This window comes from Meriones unguiculatus, chromosome 10 (assembly GCF_030254825.1).
Source record: "Meriones unguiculatus strain TT.TT164.6M chromosome 10, Bangor_MerUng_6.1, whole genome shotgun sequence".
Lineage (NCBI taxonomy): Eukaryota > Metazoa > Chordata > Mammalia > Rodentia > Muridae > Meriones > Meriones unguiculatus.
The window spans coordinates 67047791-67068506 of NC_083358.1; the positions used below are offsets into that span (position 1 = coordinate 67047791).

The window sequence follows — 20716 nt, forward strand, 5'->3', positions numbered from 1 at the left end:
TTGATAGTGTCCTTTGCTTTACAGAAGCTTTTCCATTTCAAGAGGTCCCATTTATTGTTTGTTGATCTTAGAGCTTGTGCTGTTGGTGCTCTTTTCAGGAAAAGGACTCCTGTGCCAATGAGGTCAAGGCTCTTCCCCACTTTTTCTTCCAACAGATTTAGTGTGTCTGGTATTATGATGAGGTCTTTGACTTACTTGGACTTTGCTTTTGTGCAGGGTGATTAACATGGATCTATTTGCTTTTTTCTACGTGTAGACATCCAATTAGACCAGCACCATTTTTTGAAGATTGTAGCTTTTTTTCATTGTACTGTTTTGGCTTCTTTGTCAAAAATCAAGTATCCATAGGTGTGCGTGGTTTTTTTTTTTTTTTTTTCTGGGACTTCAATATGACTCCATTGAGCCACTATTCTGTTTCTATGCCAGTAACATTCTGTTTTTATTACTGTTGCTCTATAGTACAGCTTGAGATCAGGGATGGAGATACTTCCAGCAATTCTTTTATTGCTTAGGATTGTTTTAGCTATCTTGTTTTTTGGTTTGTTTGTTTTTCCATATGAAAATGAGAATTGTCCTTTCAAGGCTTGTAAAGAATTGTGTTGAAATTTTCATGGAGATTGCAAGAATCTGTAGATTGCTTTTGGCAGGATGGCCATTTTCATTATGTCAAGCTTACTAATCCATGAGCATGGGAAATATTTCCATTTTCTGATATCTTCTTCAATTTCTTTCCTCAGAGACTTGAAGTTCTTGTCATATGGGTCTTTCACGTAGTTGATTAGATTTACCCCAACATATTTTATATTATCTGTGGCTATTGTGAAGGGTAGTTTTTTCCTATTTCTTTTTCAGTCTATTTGTATTTTTTTTTTTTAGCTAATGTTTTGCCTAAACACTCTGCTGAAGGTGTTTTTCTGCTGTAGGAGTTCCCTGCCGGGGCCAGCTGGGCAGAGTCGAACGGTTCTTGAGTTGGGAGTGAGGATTAAAATTAATAAAAGAAACACACAGCACACAGGAAACTTTTTAAAGGTCCAGACTTGACAGCCATAGCAAAAGGCAGACTGCTGCAGCAAGCAGTGCCAGCAGCCAGTCTCAAGTCTGTCTGCCTCCTCTGCCTCCAGCCTTCTGACCACTTTATTCTTTGAGGAGTTACTTTAGCCAGTAAAACATCTCAGAACAATAGGTTAATTTGCACAAGGAGCCCGAGGAAGAGGTGTAACCCTTACAAGCTATCCCACCTGTTGTCACAAACAAAAGGAGATGGACTTGCAAGTTCTCCTCTGCCGTTTAGCCAGGTTAAAAGCCATCTCTCTGCGGAGATTTAAATATCAAAGCAGGCCGCTGAGTCATGGCTCCTGACAGTTCCCTGGTAGAATTTTGATGGTCACTTATGTATACTATTATATCAGCAAATTGTGACACTTTGACGTCTTCCTTTCCAAATGTATCTCCCTGGGCTCCTTTAATTGTCTTACTGCTCTAGCTAGAACTTCAAGTCCTATATTGAATATATATATGAAGGGAGCGGACAACCTTGTCTTGTTTCTAATTTAGTGGAATTACTTTGAACTTCCTTCCATTTATTTTGATTATAGCAATATATAGACTTACTGCATATTGACTTTATTTTTACATATATTCCTTTTATCCCCAATATCTCCAGGACTTTTATCATGAAGGGCTGTTGAATTTTGTCAAACGGGTGTTGCAACTAATGAGATGATTATTTTTTTTTCTTTCAGTTTATTTATATTGTGGATTACATTTACTGGTTGTCATATATTAAACCATTGTTGAATCTCTGGAATGAAGCCTAGTTGGGCATGGTGGATTATATTTTTATATGTTCTTGGATTCAGTTTGAAAATATTTTATTGAGTATATGCATTATATCTTCATAAGGTCCATAATCCTCTTTCTTTGTTGAGTCTTTGTGTGGTTTGGGTATCAGGGTAACTGTGGCCTCATAAAATGAATTAGGCAGTGTCGTTTCTGCTTATATTTTCTTAAAAATTTTGAGGGGTATTGATGTTAACTTTCCTTTGAACATTTGGTATAAATTTGCAATAAAATCATCTGGCTCTCGACTTCTTTTGGTTGGGAAACTTTTAATGGCTGCCTCTATTTCTCTAAGGTTTATAGGTCTATTTTTTATATGATCTTGATTAAATTTGGGTAAGTGTTATCTACCCAGGAAATTATCCATTTCTTTTATATTTTCTAATTTGGGACATATAGGTTTTTAAAGTATATCCTTATGATTCACTGGATTTCTTGGGTGTCTGTTTTTATGTCCCTCTTTTCATTCCTGATTTTCTTCATTTCATTATTCTCTTTTAGTTAGTTTGGATAAGGGATTGTCTATTGTATTGATTTTCTCAAAGAACCAAGTCTTTGTTGTATTGATTCTTTGTATTGTTCTCTTTGTTTCTTTATTATTGATTTCAGTCCTCAGTTTCATTATTTCTTGCTGTCTGCTTCTTGGGTATGCTTATTTCATTTTGTTGTAGAGCTTTGGGGAGTGTGTTAAGTTGCTAGTACAAGGCTGCTCCAATGTTTTTTTGGTTTTTTGTTTTTTGCTTTTTTAATGTAGCCACTTAGTGCTACATTTAAAATATGTACCACTTTCATTGTGTGCCTTTGGTTTGGGTATGCTATATATTCATTTTCATTGACTTCTTGAAAGTCTTTTATTTCTCTCCTAATTTCTGGCTTGACTCATTTTTAACTGGTAGGAAGTTGTTCAGTTTCCCTGAGTTTGTAAGCTTTCTGTTATTTCTGATTTCTTTGATGTAGTTAACCCCTTTAGGTTAGAAGAGTAGGATGGGCTGCCTTCTGTGGTCTCTTAGAATATGTAGCACATTTGTCCAGGCCATTCTGGCTTTTAGAGTCTCCACTAAGAAGACAGGAGTAATTCTAATAGGTCTATTTTTATGTTACTTGTTCTTTCTCCTTTAAAGCTTGTAATGTTCTTCCTTTTATAATATGTTTCTGGTTTTCTTGGTTTGGATAGTGTTTTGATTATTATGTGGTGAGGGGAATTTATTTTCTGGTCCAATCTATTGTGTTTTCTGTATGCTTCTGGTACCTTTACTGGTATTTCTTTCTTTAGGTTACGAATATTTCAATCTATGATTTTGTTGAATATATTTTCTGGGCTTTTGAATTGGAATTCTCCCTCCCCTATTTCTATAATTCTAAGGTTTGGTCTTTTCATGATATCCCAAATTTTTTGTGGATGTTTTGTGTCAGGAATATTTTACATTTATACATTTCTTCGATTCACGTATTCCTTTCTTCTATCGTATCTTCAATGCCTGAGGTTCTCTCTTCCATTTCTTGTATTCTGTTGTTAAGGCTTGCCTCTGCAGTTCCTGTTCGAATTCCTAAAATTTTTATTTCCAGAATTACTTCAGTTTGAGTTTTCTTTTCTTTCCATTTTCAGGTCTTAAACAGTTTTATTTGTTTCTTTCAAATGCTTGTTTCTATTTTCATATATTTCTCTATGGGATTAATTTATTTTCTCTTTTAGGGACTCTATCACCTTCATATGATTAGAGAAAAGTCATTTTCTTATGCTTCAGCTATGTTGAAATATTCAGGGCTGTGGTAGGATGGCTGGGTTCCAGTATACACATTGCCCTGGATGTTATTAATTTTCCTCTGAGGCTGGCGTCTAGGCATCTGGGTTTGGGGTGATTACAGGTCTAGGTGCTGATCTCTGCATTTGTCTTTTTTGTGTGGGTGTTTTGTTCCTTGGTTTCTGTTTCCTCTGTGGATTTTCAGAGAGTGTGATGACTATGTGCTACATATTTTACCTGCCTCCTCAGCTGGTATGTTCACAGGGAATGCTTGCTGGAACTAGAGGCCTGGATGCAGTGATGAGTGGGGAGAGGCACGGTAGGATAAAATGGTCTGTGGGAGCTGCAGGAGAAATGGGCAAGGGGTAATTGGTGCTAAAGCTGCTGATCTGTTGCAGTGCTAGGGATGAGACTGAGGGATTGGGTCTAGGGAAACAGAGACAGGAGAAGGTCTACATGTAGCCTGCCTGGCTTTCTGGAAGGTGTGACTTAGTGAAATTTCTATTTGCTCTTTAGACTGCTTTCAGTTACAATATATTCTTTTCGTATCAGCAGGTGGCAGAGAATGATCAAGTCAACAAGCTCCTACAGTACATTTTACCCTAACCAATAATTTCATAAAAGCCACTACTGGCATTCACCTTGCCATTTTACAGTCTCTGGACTTTTCTCAAAGCAGTAAAACCTTAATTTGAAATATATTAGAAAATATGAATAGATGCTCACATGCCTTACACTGCCTGCAGCCTGTCACATGCAGTATATATGAAGCTGAAAACTTTACATCCTTTCACTTACAAGACAAGTCTAACTCTTCCCTCATTATCTCCTTCTTCCATCTTTTCCTAATCACCAGACCCTCCCCACAAATGAAGTTAATTAGATCACAGCAACTCGTCTCCTAATTAAGCTTCCTTAAACCACAGACGCGTTCTCTCATTTTATTAGGATGAGGTGCTCTGGTTGGCAATTAGCTGACTGCTCTATTCTATTAGAGAGACTCTCGGGTGAATACGGCATAACTCATACTGTGGGTGCAAAGCATTCTTTATGTTACGATGCCTCCTAAAATTCCATGAATTGACTCTGTTTTTACATCCAAGTTCTGCATATCTAATATAAAATAGATCTTTTTCTGATTAATATTAGCAGTACCTATGTACAAATAAACAAAAACCTATGCTAGTTTAAAACCACAGTCTCCAAACTAATGTACTCATATACTATTAATGGCCAGAACAGACACTGAGTTCATCCTATTTCTGTAGCCTATTTTTCCTTCCCCTTTTCTTGTACATATTTGTCAGAGATGTTATTACAAGTGAACAGCTAGAGTAAGCTGTGAGATTTACATCTATGACTAAGTCACTGGCATAGTAGCCCCATTTTGCCATATAATATTAAAATCAAGACACCTAATACCTCTAACATAAGCCACCTTCAATACGCTATCTATTTTACAAAGTAATTTAGAAATGTTGCTAAATGAGAAAGTATAAAATATTAAACAGTAATTATAATTTATAGTCACTGTATTTATACAGAAATCAAAGATGTTGGTCCAGGTGCTAGAACTACCATCTTCTAGTGAAAAAAATAATGATGGTTGGTACTTCCAAAATTAATGTTTTTTCCTCATGATAGGCAGCTCAGTCTCCATGTGGGTTCCCTAGTAAAGAGTACAGGGGCTGTTTCTGACTTGAACTCAATGGCTGCCTCTTTGATTATCTCCCCCTGGGGTGGAGGTACAGCCTTGCTAGGCCACAGAGGAAAACAGTACAGACAGTCCTGATGAGACCTGATAGGCTAGGGTCAGATAGAAGGAAAGAAGGTCCACCCCATCAGTGGACTAAGGAAAGGGCATAGGGGGAGAAGAGGGAGGGTGGGTGAGACTAGGAGGAGATGAGGGAAGGGGCTACAGCTGGGACACAAAGTGAATAAATTGTAATTAATTAATTAATTAATTTTAGAGGTCAATGTGTATAACAGTGTAGAAGCCTTAGAAAGGGAGTCATAAGGAAAATGGGAACAAAGTGATAGCTAGGCTCTATCACGAAATAACAGGAATTCAGTTAAATTTATTCTGGTGTTCCATACATGAAAACCAAAAAAGAAAAAGAAGAAAGAACCTCAAAAATTAGAAATATAGAAAAACTGAAAAAAAAAAAAAACAAAAAAGAAATTTAACAAGATGAAAGAAGCTAGGATTAATATTAGAGAGAACACAAAGGGTTCATAAAATAGATGTAATTACCTTTAAACTCCTTATAGATAAAAAAGCACTGGTCAAATGAGGTATTTTATCCTAGCCACAGCTGAGATGGTGGCATCAGTGAAGACAGTTTTGAAGACAAGGAAGGATTCTTAAAGTGTCAGGGAGACAGGCCGAAAAACAGCCTCCATCTTTAGACATGCTAACGGATGGAGTGAAATAGTGAGGCCATCCTTTGCATGAGCCTTTGCCCTAAATACAAAATTGTGGATTTCATAACCGTCACTGACTTTCGAGATCACAGGATTCAAAATGAGGTCAGCTTTGTCATGCTTCTCTAAAATAATGCTGTTACTAACTCCCTCTAGAAAACTGTGCCCTATGTGTTACCATGGAGAAACTAAAGAAAATGACTGGATTCTAAACTAATGGAATGGAGGAAAGTAAAAGCTTACATGTGGTAAGTGCAGGGTTAGCAAAAAGCAAACAGAGTTGGTCAGAAGTGACGCAGTGCACTGTGCTCGCTCAGCAGTGCCACGCCGGCAGCTCCAAAGGGTTAGACATGTTGGACTGACGTGAAGGCTGACAAATTTAACAGTCTAAGGTATTTAGTATTTGTGTAAGCCTCCTGGAGAAACATCAAAAGCACGTAAGAAAGTATGGGAGTAGGATGGCCAGCACAGCCCTTGCTCGAGGAGTTGCAGAACCCCGTTTCCTGAAGTTTCATGAGTCTTGAGAGTACAAATGATGCAGAGTTCCTAAATCTCTATGATATAACAGTGATCTTAGCACTGGAGAGAGCAGAGCCATTCAGTCTGCTTCTGTTGGTAGTCTTTGACCACGTCTGCACTGCACAGTGTTTCAAGCATGAGCCCGTTCTCTCAGGAAGAGCTGTATTCCTTTGCAGAGGCTCAAGACAGAATCCATATACTTTTCTTTCTGGCTTCCAGAATGATCACATATTTCTTGGCTTAAAGCCACCTTCAGTCTTCAAAAACTAGCAATATTAAGTGACCTCACAAGTGACCTTCTGGCTCTGCTGCTTCCCTCTTTAACTGAGGAAATTTTGTGATTCCACTGAATCTACTTACATCATCAAACTAATTCTCCTCCTCATATTCAAATTATCTACAAACTTATTTACTTTTTGCCATTTACTATGAGTTGAATTTCATCCACCAAAAGAGATATAGTGAACTTCTAGCTCATGACACTACAGAATGTGATCCTATTTCAAAATACATGTAATTAGTTAAAATAAATATGTACTGGGGCTGAAAATGGCTTAGTGGTTGAGTACTTGCTCCTCTTACAGAGGACCAAAGCTTAGCTTCTAGCACTCATATCTCGCTCCAGGAGATATGATAGCCCCTTCTGGACTCCATGGGCAACTGCATCCACATTTGCACATACCCACACATAGATACGCACAACTAATAGTAAAATCAACCTTAAAAAGGTAAAATAGGTATGTGCTAGGGTATGGGGGGAAACTGGTGATCATATGTAAGGTATACAGAAAATGACATAAAATAAAATATACAGAATGACAAGTGACACAGATACATTGTGTGGGGGAGAATGGCCAAGTGATGACAGAGTAATGCATTGAAAGCCAAGAAATACCAAAGCATCAGAAGCTAGAATCAAGGTAGAAAGAGCACCTTTACAGAGAGAGCAAGTGTGACTTCTGATGTCTTGACTGGGGCCTTCTTCACGGCAGAAGTGTGTGAGTTTTACTGAATTAGGTCACCAAGCTTGTGACACTTTGTTTGCAGCAATGCTAGCAAATTAGCACACATTAGGCAGTGGTTTAACATCTTGAAAAGGACATCATTCTGCTAGCCTCAGTAGAAAACTGGTAAGAAGAAGAAGGGTAAGGAGAAGAAGGAGAAAGAGAAAGAGAAGTTATCTCTCCCATAATTTAAAAAATAAGGTAAATCTTGTCTGGAAGGAGTGGAAATTTTTCTTCTAATGTGCATGGTGACCTGAGGTTTTATCTTAGTAAGACTTCCATGAAGTCTTCCAGATCACTAACAATGCTATTAACCACTGGGCTTTTCTTAGAGGTTGGGGGGGGGGGACTTGTTTGTTTGCTGCTCATTTTATTATTAAGTGAACCCACTGCATTCCTATATGTAATTCCTACATCTAAGTGTGGCTTAGGGGAGCACAATTTAAACAGAAAACACAAAGATGACACATGTGCTTCTCAAGATAGCAAAGGCAGATGCATAAGGAAAACAAAGCTGAAACAGCCCAACCTGGTTGTGTTTGAAGAAAAGGAAAGACAATAGTTTCTGGCTTCAAATTTAGAGGGCTAATGATGTATTCAAATCCACACTTATAGATGGGAGAATTCATTTCTATCCACTTGGGAAGAAATACATATTTCCAAAGTTGTTTTATCCCTACAGAAGCAAAATTACTCACTTTCCATGTTTTGTTCTGTCTGATTTATCAGCCTCCTTACTAATAGGAAGAAATGACGCATTTGTCTGTTGAGATGAGGCATGCTCCCTGCTGTCCCCTGCTGACACATCTTTACAGACCATTCCACTCAGACCTGACCTGACTGTGTCAGTGTCTAATAAGGGCAAAGACAGGAGAATGCAAAGAGATGGACCAAGAAAAGAACACTTGCAGGTAACAGGAAGCGTTTCCCTACTGAATGGAGTCTGTTGCTATATACACATGCCCACCATTAACAAATATGCACACTGGCTGCAACTATGAGAAACATACAGCTAAAATGTGTGGAGAAAAAGGAAAAACTCTATTTGACAACAGCAGTGAGAAAGAAGCCAAAGCTATTAACTATTTTATTTTTAAAGTATTTTATATTAAAGAAATATTTTAATTTCCTTAGCCATTATCATCAGATTATGAAAAGATATTACTCTCAAAATCATATAACTAAAATAGTAATATTAAAATCTATTTTTACATAAACATCAGTCTTTTTGGTATTCAATGTGTACATATTAAATCTGCCTAATGTGCTCTCAAGTCTCTCAAACAACAATAGAATGCTACATTTTTTATTTATTTATTTATTTTTTGAATGCTACATTTTTTGCACAAATGCTGACATAAGAAAATAAGAGACTTCCCCCTAACCTAAATATTAATAAAATCTAGCATATGACATTTTTTCTTATATTGACTCAAAGCCCTGTTTTTCTCCCTTTGGTTTCTTTTTATTTTTATTATTAGTTACATGTTATTAACTCTGTATCCCAACCACATTCTATATGGAGTATTTGTTTATCATATGGGTAAAAGTGCTAATATGAATATTTTACCTTATCACTTTAGAGTCTAGAAAGCAAGAAAATAATTGTTAACTACATAAATAAAAACAAAAGGTTTATACAAGATGATTCAGATCCAGTTTGAAGATTGTCAACTAAAACTTTGCAAGTGTATACTTCTCCACCATGTTTCTGTTGTTTGATTTGCTGGATTCCTTCTACATAGAAGTTAGCTCATAACTGAAGATAAATATAAAACACAGAAGAAGTGTGATTACATGTTCCAATTATTCTTGGACAGTCTAATTTAATGCCAGCATCAACATAAACTGCTTTCATCTCAAAGCTTTTTAAAGAGGAAATGTTACATTGTCATTCAGCTTAACAATATAATTAGGTGAATTAAGATCCAAATAAATTGTATCTTCAATCAAGAGTCTTTAAAGTTGCATTAATAATTGTGAAAAAGATAATCCTAGCCAGGCTCTATTAAAAGCGGGGGGGAGGGGCAGGTGTCTAGGAAGATGGCTCAGAGGTTAAGAGCACTGACTGCTCTTCCAGAGGATCCAGGTTCAAGTCCCAGCCCCCACATGGCAGCTCACAGCTGTCTGTAACTCCAGTTGAGGAGCTACAACACCCCCACACAGACATACATAAATGCAGCACACCAATGACAATAAAATAAGAAAATTAAAAGAAAAAACTAAAGAGAGAATATTGTTGATACTTAATAATACCGTGATAGTATGTCACCGCCTGGAAGCAGCAAAGCCCTTCACTCCAGACTGGCATCAAGGATAAGCTAGATTTGATTGTCGGCTTGGTGTATTGGGTTTTTCAAAAAGTAGAAAACCTGGACATCAACACTTGGATAGCTGAGGCAGGAGGATTTGGAGATCTATTTGAAGCCCTCCCAGACTAGATAGTGAGGCCCTGTCTCACAAAAAGGGGCAGGGGAAGCGTGGGCAGAAAGGAATAGTCTCACAGAAAAAGAAACAACAATGAAAATTCTAAACACAGAAATATGTATGTTCTCAAAAACATAGAGATAAGAAATTGAAGCTGACTACTGAAGTATATTCCTGGAAAGACAGTCAACTTGAAATGTAGCTTAAGGAAGAATTAGCATGGGGTCTATGACAAACAGTAAACCACATGAGTGACCTGACCTTTATGTCAGTTTTCCTCCCTCACTGTGCTCTTGCTCAACTATTATCAGCACTAAACACCAAAGGGAGGAAAGAGTTTCTTTTTAAGAAGTACATGTGCCTTTTCATCTTTGTTTGGCTACTGCCCACCCAATTAAAGATACACCAACACAGAGATCTGTAGAACAGGAGAGAAAACACAGGCTTGAGCATAGAAATTTAGGAATGGTACGTTGATGGCAGGACTCTACTCTAAAATCTCACTTTTTTGTTTGTTTGGTTGGTTTTATTTTTATTTATTTATTTTTGTTAATTACAGTTTACTCACTTTGTATTGCAGCTGTAGCCCCCTCTACCATCTCCTCCCAATCCCACCCTCCCTCCTTCTTCTTCTATGCCCCTCCCCCAGCCCAATGGTAGGGGAGGTCCTCTTCCCCTTCCATCTGACCCTAGCCTATCAGGTCTTACCAGAACTGGCTTCATTGTCTTCCTCTGTGGCCTGGTAAGGCGGCTCTCCCCTCAGGTGATCAAAGAGCCAGCCCATGAGTTCATGTCAGAGAAGGTCCCTGATCCTATTACTGGGGAACCCTCTTAGACACTGAGCTGCTGTGGGCTACATCTATACAGGGGTTCTAGGTTATCTCCATGTATGGTCCTTGTTTGGAGTATCAGTCTCACAAAAGATCTCTATAACCTGGAGGGGACGGGAGCTCCACATGGGGAGCAATGGAACTAAAGTCCCACTTTTAAGATCAGTTCTGTTATTTGATTTTGGAAAAGTGAACGCACTGAATGCTGGTAGTGTTTGTGGTCCTGAAACAGTGAATATGGTCATCAGAGCTTAGCATCTCTGATGAACCATGATGATGGAAAAGTCAATGTAAGCGACTTACTCCCAAATAGCCCAACAAATTATATTAAAAATAGAAAATACAATCCCAAACTCACTTGTTCTTAAATATTGTTCTGAATTCAAGCAATCTTGCTGGCACACACATAGTAAATAGTAAATAGCTCTGCACTGCACATATGGAGAGCAACATTTCTGCTTCATTGTGAAGCTGCACATGCCTGAAGGCCCTAGCACACAAGCTATCAGTAACTTTACTGATGCTCTTTCTTCTAACAGAAAAATTTTAAATTAATGAGTTCATATTCCAAGACAAACTTTTAATCAAAAGTTAATAAATCAAATAATCAGAATAATTTACATGAATTTTGGCAGAAAAGTAACAACAGGGTACTTGCTTTTGTCAAACAAATAAGTTTACTAATATCTAAACTAATTAACATAAAGAATATTTGAAAACATCAGTTTCTATCTTCTCAATTTTGTAATATTTAATTTTTGTGCATTATAATTTCTTACATATTTACTAAATTGCAATAAAAATTAAAAATAATTAAAACAATTAATGTAACTACGAACATAATCATGTAAAATTTCAAAATATTAAGCATGAGTAACTAGACAACATTTCTAAGATTCATAAAAACAATTTGCAGGTAAATGGTGGGACCTGGAAAGGGTCATCCTAAGTGAGCTATCCCAGAAGCAGAAAGACACACACGGTATATACTCACTCATATAGACATATAACATAGGATAAAACTACTAAAATCTGTACATCTAAAGAAACTAATCAAGAGAGAGGACCCTGACTAAAACACTCAATCCCCATCCTGAAAGGCAAAGAGGATGGACATCAGAAGAAGAAAACAGGAAACAAACTAGGAACCTGCCACAGAGGACCTCTGAAAGGCTCTGCCCTGCAGACTATCAAAGCAGACTCTGAGACTTATGGCCAATTGTTGGGCACAGTGCATGGAATCTTATGTAAAATGTGGGAAATAGAAAGAGCTGGGGAGGATGGGAACCCCACAAGGAGAGCAACAGAACAAGAAAATTTGAACACAGGGAACTTCCCAGAGACTCAACCAACCAAGGACTCCAACCAAGGACTATTCATGGAGATAGCCTAGAACCCTTGCACAGATGTAGCACATGGCAGTTCAGTGTCCAAATAGGTTACATAGTAATGGGAAGAGGGGCTGCCTCTGACATAATCTGATTGGCCTGCTCTTTGATCACCTCCCCCTGATGGGGGAGCAGCCTTACCAGGCCACAGAAGATGACAAAGCAGCCACTCCTGATGTGATCTGATAGACTAAGATCAGAAGGAAGGAGAGGAGGACCTCTCCTATCAGTGGACTTGGGGAGAGGCATGAGTGAAAAAGGGGGAGGGAGGGTGGGAACGGGAGGGGAGGAGGGAGAGGCTTATGGGGGGATACAAAGTGAATAAAGTGCAATTAATAAAAAATAAATTAAAAAATAAAATAAAGACCATGGAGAAAAAAGAAAAAAAGAAAGAAAAAACAAGGTCTCAAATTTAAAAGTCTGATGATTTTATGATGGAAAAGGAAGTAAACTCAGTTGTTGACAACTTGAGATGCACTTTATAGTGTCCACTCTACTTCTACTTATGTTTGTTATTTCTTCTACTGAACTGATGGATACAGTGCTTGCCTTTTCACCAGAGATTCCTTCTACATCTACAGCAAACCCACAGAAGAATACAGTCACAGACCCTGGGAACATTTGATACAGTGTCTCTTCCTTCTTACTGATATTTTCAAGGATTTGCCTATGTTGTAAGAAAGATGTTTTACTTAGTATGAAAAATATTTTAATATTTTTTTAATTTTTTAATTATTATCATTTATTATAGTTTATTCAATTTGTTTCCTGGTCATGCCCTCCTCCTTCATCTCCTCCTAATCCCACCCTCCCTTCATCTTCTCTCCCTATGCCCCTCCCTAGTCTACTCATAGGTGAGGTTTTCCTACCTACCCTATTTGACCTTAGCCTATCAGGTCTCATTGGGACTGATTGCATTGTCTTCCTCTGTGGCCTGGCAAGGCTTCACCTCCCCAGGGGAAGGTGATCAAAGAGTCTATCACTGAGTTCATGCCAGAGAAAGCCCCTACTCCTCTTATTAGGGAACCCAGTTAGAGACTGAGTCTATGGGCTACATCTGAGCAGGGGTTTTAGGTCTTCTCTATGCATTGTCCAGGGTTGGGTTATCAGTCTCTGCAGTGCCTCCAAGGCTCAGTTTTATTGGCTTTGTTTATCTCCTTGTGCAGATCCTGTCCCCTCCAGGTCTTTCTATTTCCCCCTTCTTTCATAAGATTCTCTGCATTCTGCCCAAAGTTTGGTTATGAGTCTTAGTATTTGCTTTGAAACCTCAATCAGCAGTCTTTCAAAGGCCAATGTTTTAAGTTACTATTAATATTTAATATTGACATATATTCTGGTAAAGCTGCTGTTAGTCCTAAACAGCTGTATACACAAATCACCACACAGACACTGGGATTTATTTAATTAACCTAGAACACAATGCTGGGCAATAGTTAGTCCATCCTAAACCTCCAAGCCCTCATAGTTTCCTAACATTTAGATTTCCCACATGATACTTCCTTTTAGTGATATATTAGGTCCAGTCCTTCTCTCCATGTTATTCCAAGATCTCTGCACCTGCCTCTGTTCTCCCAGCTCTCTGCCTCCCACTGTTTCCTGCTTCCTTTCCCTTAAATGTTGGTATAATGTTCTTTTGAAATGTATACACCTTACCCTTGTTCATTCAAATGCTGATTCCTCCCCCATTTCAATCCAGATATTGCACTGTGATACTTATTCTAAGCATCACCTATGTCAACTTTCTGTAAACAGCCAAAATAAAAACAATCAGCCATAATGTTGAGCAATACAGAAGAAGGAGTAGGTAGGAGAGGGGAGGAGCCACAAGACAGGAAAAGAGTGGGAAGCAAAAGGGAAGGAGAGAGCTGGGAGAGCAGGGCTAGAGAACAGATCTTGGAACGAACGTGGAGAATGAACCAGACCTAAGATTTCACAGAAAGCAAGTATAATGGGTAAAATCTAAATGTTAGGGAACTATGAGGGCTTGTAGGTTTAAGAGTGAGTAATTATTGCCCAGCATTGTGTTCTGGGTTAATTAAATAAACCCAGTCTCTGTGTATACAGCTGTTTTTAACAGCAACTTTACCAGATGATATGTCAATAGTAAATATTAATCATAACTTACAACAGGCCAACTGTGGTAGGCTCCTGTCCTGTTCCCTGTCTTCTGCTTCCAATGTGTATCACATTTGTCCTTCTAAATTAGGATTGAGCATTTTCCCTAGGGTCTTCCTTGTTGTTTAGCTACTTTAGGTGTATAGATTTTAGTATGTTTATCCTATATTATATGGCTAATATCCACTTACGAGTGAGTATATAGTATATGTGTCTTTCTGCTTCTGGGTTACCTGACTCAGGATGATCTTTGCTAGTTCCCACCATTTGGCTGCAAATTTCATGATTTCCTTATTTTTAATAGCTGAGTAATATTCCATTATGTAAATGTACCACAATTTCTGCATCCATTCCTCAGTTGCATACAGAAATTTAACTAATTTTAAAAAGCAGTATTTGAATTTTTAGCTTACATAATACTTAAATTTTTTTTAAAGATTTATTTATTTTATGTATATGAGTGTTCTATCTGCATTTACACCTGCCAGAAGAAGGAATCAGTTCACATTATAGATGGTTGTGAGCCACCATGTGGTTGCTGGCAATTGAACTCATGACCTTTGGAAGAGCAGACAGTGCTCTTAACCACTGAGCCATCTCTCCAGCCCCAATACTTAAATTTTTGAAACATCTGATACATTAGCTTCATAAATCTAAGTAACATAGAGATACTTTATAGCCATTTAATTTTACTGAGATTATAAATCTCTTTTTGGTAAGGGAGTGGTGAAACAGACTTCCACACTGTAGCCAAGGCTAATCAGGCCACCCAACCCTAATTGGGGAAGGCTGCCATCAAACTTTCAGCAATCCTGACCCAGCCCCCTGAGGGCTGTGAGCACAAGCATGGGTGATCACATGTAACTGAGAGGAAATGAATCTTTAATGCCTGGAAATTTTTCTCAAATGTGTGAGGAAATGATCACATACCTAGCAGAGAATGATGAGTGACTGACAACGGCTAGGAGAGGGAGAGTAATTTGTCCTTATGTAGCATCAATAGGTTGAGCTTCGGTGGATGACCTGACAAACAAGGGTGTGCAGGTAGCACACAACAAAATTCTCAATTGTTTTTGCTTTGTTTTGTTTTGTTTTGTTTTTTTAAATAAGGACACAAATTTGGATGTGTATGGAATTGAGGGCAGATATTGGAAGATTTGGGAGAGGGTGAATGTTATCAAACTACAATGTATAAATTAATAAAATATTGAGATTCCAAGATGGCACCGAATAGAGCACGCCACTTTGGAGAGGCAGAGGACATGAATCTCCGAAATTGGTGAGTGGAGAGACAACCGAAACTAGAATTTGGATTTTGGGGCTTTCTAAAGGAGAGGGGACACCACAGAAGGGTGAAGTTCTCGGACTTCTCTGGGAATGAAGTAGGGCGCTTCCCTTGTCCAGGCCTCCCACGTGGGGAAACCTGCACACAGCACCAGGCAGCTAAGCACAAAGCTCACAACCAGGGGACTAAGAGAGCAGAGACAGTGCTCCAGGCCCCTTAGCACAGCAGACAGCTGTAACCGCCCGCTGAACAACACCCCCTCACACACACATGTCCGAGGAGCCCATACCCCGGGGCCCCGACTAGGGACCTCTGGCCGAGCTCCAGACAAAAGGAGCATCCACAGATCTGATCCCGCCACAAGAAGCACAGCAGAGCTCACATCCCTCCAGAAATCCCACCTGACAGAGCGCACACATCTCCGGAAAACCCTCCCCGCCTGAGCACACCCACCACAGGAAATCCCGCCCCGTGGTAGCACACACACCTCTGGAAACCATCACACCAGAGGAGCACACCCACTGCCAGTGCCAGAGGGCAGGCCCAACCACAGAGCACCGGCCCAACCACAGAGCACCAACCACAGAGACTCAGTTCCGCAGTACTATCCTTCCTGGATCCCAAATCCACAAAGCTCAGTGCTTGGGGCCCAAGACAGCAGAGGCAGGACTTCAGGCTCCTCAGCCACAGCTAGAGCTGTAACCGCCCGCTGAACGCCAGCCCTCAGAGCACACTTCTGAGGAGCCCACGCCCCACCTAGTGCCCTCTTGCTGAGCTCTGGACCCTCTGAACACACCACCACCACCACAACCACCATCGGGTCCAGCCCTAGTGCACACACCGCCAGAAACTCCACCCCGCCAGAACGCAAGTCCAAAGAGTGCCAGCCACAGAGACTCAGATCCGCAGTACAATCCTTCCCAGATCCCAAGTCCACAAGTGGCAGCATTGACTACACAGGGCTGCCCAGCAAGTGACTGTATGGGCCATCCAACCCCTCAGTGGCAGGAAACCAGCTGAATAGCCACCAAAGCCTAGCCGACCTGCAAAAACAATACGCGCCTGCTGTCTTCAACAGCGCTTGCGATCCCTTAAGAGCCTGCAACACCTTCATTGCCTGCAAGGCACCCATCTCACACACTGAAGGCCTCTTCATTCTCCAACACCCTGTACCTTAGGACACACCTACAAGCACATGCTCAATCACATGCTACAACGTATTTGCCCTTCTGTGGCTGCGAACTTTCCTCCTACAGGTATAGCTGAATCACCAATGCACACACTGAAACCACTGGACCTCCCCCATTTTCCTGAAGAATTCTCCAGACACCAGAGAAAGACCAGTCTGATCTGCAGAATCCAGGAACAAACCATGAAAACTACGATTAACCAAATGGCCAGGGGTCTTCAAAAGAACACATCCAAAGTAAATCAAGATATCATGGTTTCACCGGCAACCCCCAAAATTAATGGATACTCCAACTCACCAATAACACAAGAAAATGATTTTAAAGCTATGATTATCCAGTTATTTGAGGCACATAAAAAGGAAACCAACAAATCTCTCAGAGAAATAACCATACAGATTCAAACAGTTAAAGAGGAAACAAATAAATCTCTCAAAGATTTGGCCTCCCAAATGGAACCAAAGAAAAACGAAGTGAACGAAGCTCTTAAAGAAACACAGGCAAATATAGCCAAACAAACGGAGGCAGAAGTAGAGGCATTAAGAGAAGAAACAAACAAACAAAAAAATAGAGACCATTTTGGAGACACAGGAATCCACATTCAAACAGATGAAGGAAATGTTGCAAGGCATGAAAACAGAATTAGAATCAATAAAGAAAACACAAACTGAGAAAACCGTGGAACTGGAGAACTTAGAGAAAAAAGAAGGAACCACAAAGGTAAGCATTACTAATAGAATACAAGAGATGGAAGAGAGAATCTTGGGTGCTGAAGATATACTCACAGAAATAGATACTTCTCTCAAAGAAAAAGTAAAAGCGGAAAGCTCCCAAACACAAAACATCCAAGAAATCAAGGATGCCATGAAAAGGCAAAATCTAAGAATAATAGGAATTGATGAAGAAGAAGATTCCAGGCTCCAAGGTCCAGAAAATATTTTCAAGAAAATCATGGAAGGAAATTTTCCCAACCTAAAGAAAGAGATGTCCATAAACATACAAGAGGCCTACAGAACACCAAACAGACTAGACCAGAAAAGAAACTCTTCACACCACATCATAGTCAAAACACAATCTACAGAACAAAGAAAAGATAATAAAAGCAGCAAGGAAAAAAGGCCAAGTAACATATATAGGTAGACCTATCAGAATCACACCAGACTTCTCATCAGAAACTATGGAAGTCAGAAGGGCCTGGGGAGATATCATGCAGGCCCTAAGGGACCACAGATGCCAACCTAGACTACTAAACCCAGCAAAGCTTTCAATCAACATAGATGGAGAAAACAAAATATTCCACGACAAAACTAAATTAAAGCAATATTTGAACAGCAAACCAGCCCTATAGAAGATACTAGAAGGAAAATTCCAATCCAACGAAAACAACTACACCCAAGAAAACATAGGCTATAGATAATTTCCCAACAAAAATAAAAAGAAAACAAGCAATGAATCACAGTAACACCACCACCTCCATAATAATAGGAAATAACATTCAATGATCGTTATTATCTATCAACATCAATGGACTCAACTCTCCAATAAAAAGACACAGACTAACAGAATTCGTGCAGAAACAGGATCCAACATTCTGCTGCATCCAAGAAACACACCTACGCAACAAAGATAAACACTGCCTCAGAGTAAAAGGCTGGAAAATAGTTTTTCAAGCAAATGGCCCCAAAAAACAAGCAGAAGTGGCTATCCTAATATCTAATAAAATAGACTTTCAACCAAAACTAAACAAAAAAGACATAGAGGGGCACTACATTCTTATCAAAGGAAAAATCCACCAAGAAGACATCACAGTTCTGAACATCTATGGCCCAAATACAAGAGGACCTACATTCATAAATGAAACATTATTAAACCTTAAATCACACATCGACCCCAACACCTTAATAGTGTGAGACTTCAAGACACCACTATCACCAAGGGACAGATCATCTAGACAGAAGCCAAACAGGGAAATAAAGGCACTTACAAACGTCCTAATTCAAATAGACCTAATAGAAGTCTACAGGACTTTTCACCCAAACTCAAAAGAGTATACATTCTTTTCAGCACCTCATGGAACATTCTTCAAAATAGGCCATATAGGTGGTCACAAAGCAAGCCTCAACAGATACAAGAAGATTGAAATAATCCCCTGTATACTATCTGACCACCATGGACTAAAGCTGGACCTCAACAACAATGGAAATAGCAAAAAGCCTACACTCACATGGAAACTTAACAACTTACTTCTCAATGACAGCTGGGTTAAGGATGAAATAAAGAAAGAAATTAAAGATTTCCTAGAATTCAATGAAAATTAAGGCACAACATACCCAAATTTTGGGACACAATGAAAGCAGTACTTAGAGGAAAATTCATAGCACTAAGTGCATTTAAGAAGAAATTTGTAACATCTCATACAAACAACTTAATGGCACAACTGAAAGCCCTAGGAAAAAAAAGAACCAGAAACACCCAAGAGGAGCAGACAGCTGGAAATAATCAAACTCAGGGCTGAAATCAACCAATTAGAAACAAATAAAACTATTCAAAGAATCAATGAAACCAAGAGCTGGTTCTTTGGGAAAATCAACAAGATAGACAAACCTTTAGCCAAACTAACTAAAAGGCAGAGAGAAACTATCCAAATCAGCAAAATCAGAAATGAAAAGGGGGACATAACTACAGACAATGAGGAAATCCAAACAATCATTAGGTCATACCACAAAAGCCTATATGCCACAAAGTTTGAAAATCTAAAAGAAATGGACAATTTTCTTGATAGATTCCATCTACCAAAATTAAGTCAAGACCAGGTAGAAAGATTGAACAGCCCTATATCCCCCAAGGAAATTGAAGCAGCCATCAACAGCCTCCCTTCCAAAAATAGCCCAGGGTCAGAAGGTTTCAGTGCAGAATTTTACCAGACCTTCAAAGAAGTGCTAACTCCAATTCTCTCCAAATTATTCCACAAAATAGAAACAGAAGGAACATTTCCATATTCATTCTATGAAGCCACAGTTACCTTATTACCTAAACCACACAGATCCAACAAAAGAAGAGAACTTCAGACCAATCTCTCTTATGAACATTGATGCAAAGATACTCAATAAAATACTTGCAAACCTAATCCAAGAACATATAAAAGATACCATCTACCATGACCAAGTAGGCTTAATCCCAGGCATGCAAGAGTGGTTCAATATACAGAAATCCATCAATGTAATCCAGCATATAAACAAACTGAAGGAGAAAAACCACATGATCATCTCCCTAGATCCAGAAAAAGCATTTGATAAAATCCAACACACATTCATGTTTAGTCTTGGAGAGATCAGGGATACAAGGAAAAACCTAAACATAGTAAAGTCAATATACAGCAAGCCTATAGCCAACATCAATTCCAACAGAGAAAAACTTAAATCAATCCCACTGAAATCAGGGAAAAGGCGAGGTTATCCATTTTCTCCATATCTCTTCAACATAGTACTTGAGGTCCTAGCTAGAGCAACAAGACAAGTAAGGTAGATCAAGGGAATATAAATTGGAAAGGAAGAAGTCAAAGTTTCACTATTCACTGATGATATGATAGTGTACCTGAGTGACCCCCAAAACTCAACCAAAGAACTCCTTCAGCTGATAAACACCTTCAACAAAGTTTCCATCAAAAGAGGAATGGATACAGAAATTGTGGTACTTTTACACAATGGAATACTACTCAGCAATTAAAAACAAGGAAATCATGAATTTTGAAGGCAAATGGTGGGATCTAGAAAAAATCATCATGAGTAAGGTATCCCAAAAGCAGAAAGACACACATGGTATATACTCACTTATATAGACCTATAAGGTATAATAAACATACTAAAATATGTATACCTAAAGAAGATAAATAAGAAATAGGTCCAGGGGTAAGATGATCAATCCTCATATAAAAAGACAAAAGTGATGAACATTGG

At 38.9% G+C, this 20716-nt stretch overlaps 1 protein-coding gene across 2 annotated transcripts in view; it reads right to left on the bottom strand.

The window, feature by feature from the left end:
- Stpg2 (sperm tail PG-rich repeat containing 2) overlaps positions 1-20716 on the bottom strand; it is a 575612-nt gene that overhangs the window by 266094 nt on the left and 288802 nt on the right. The window lies entirely within an intron of this gene.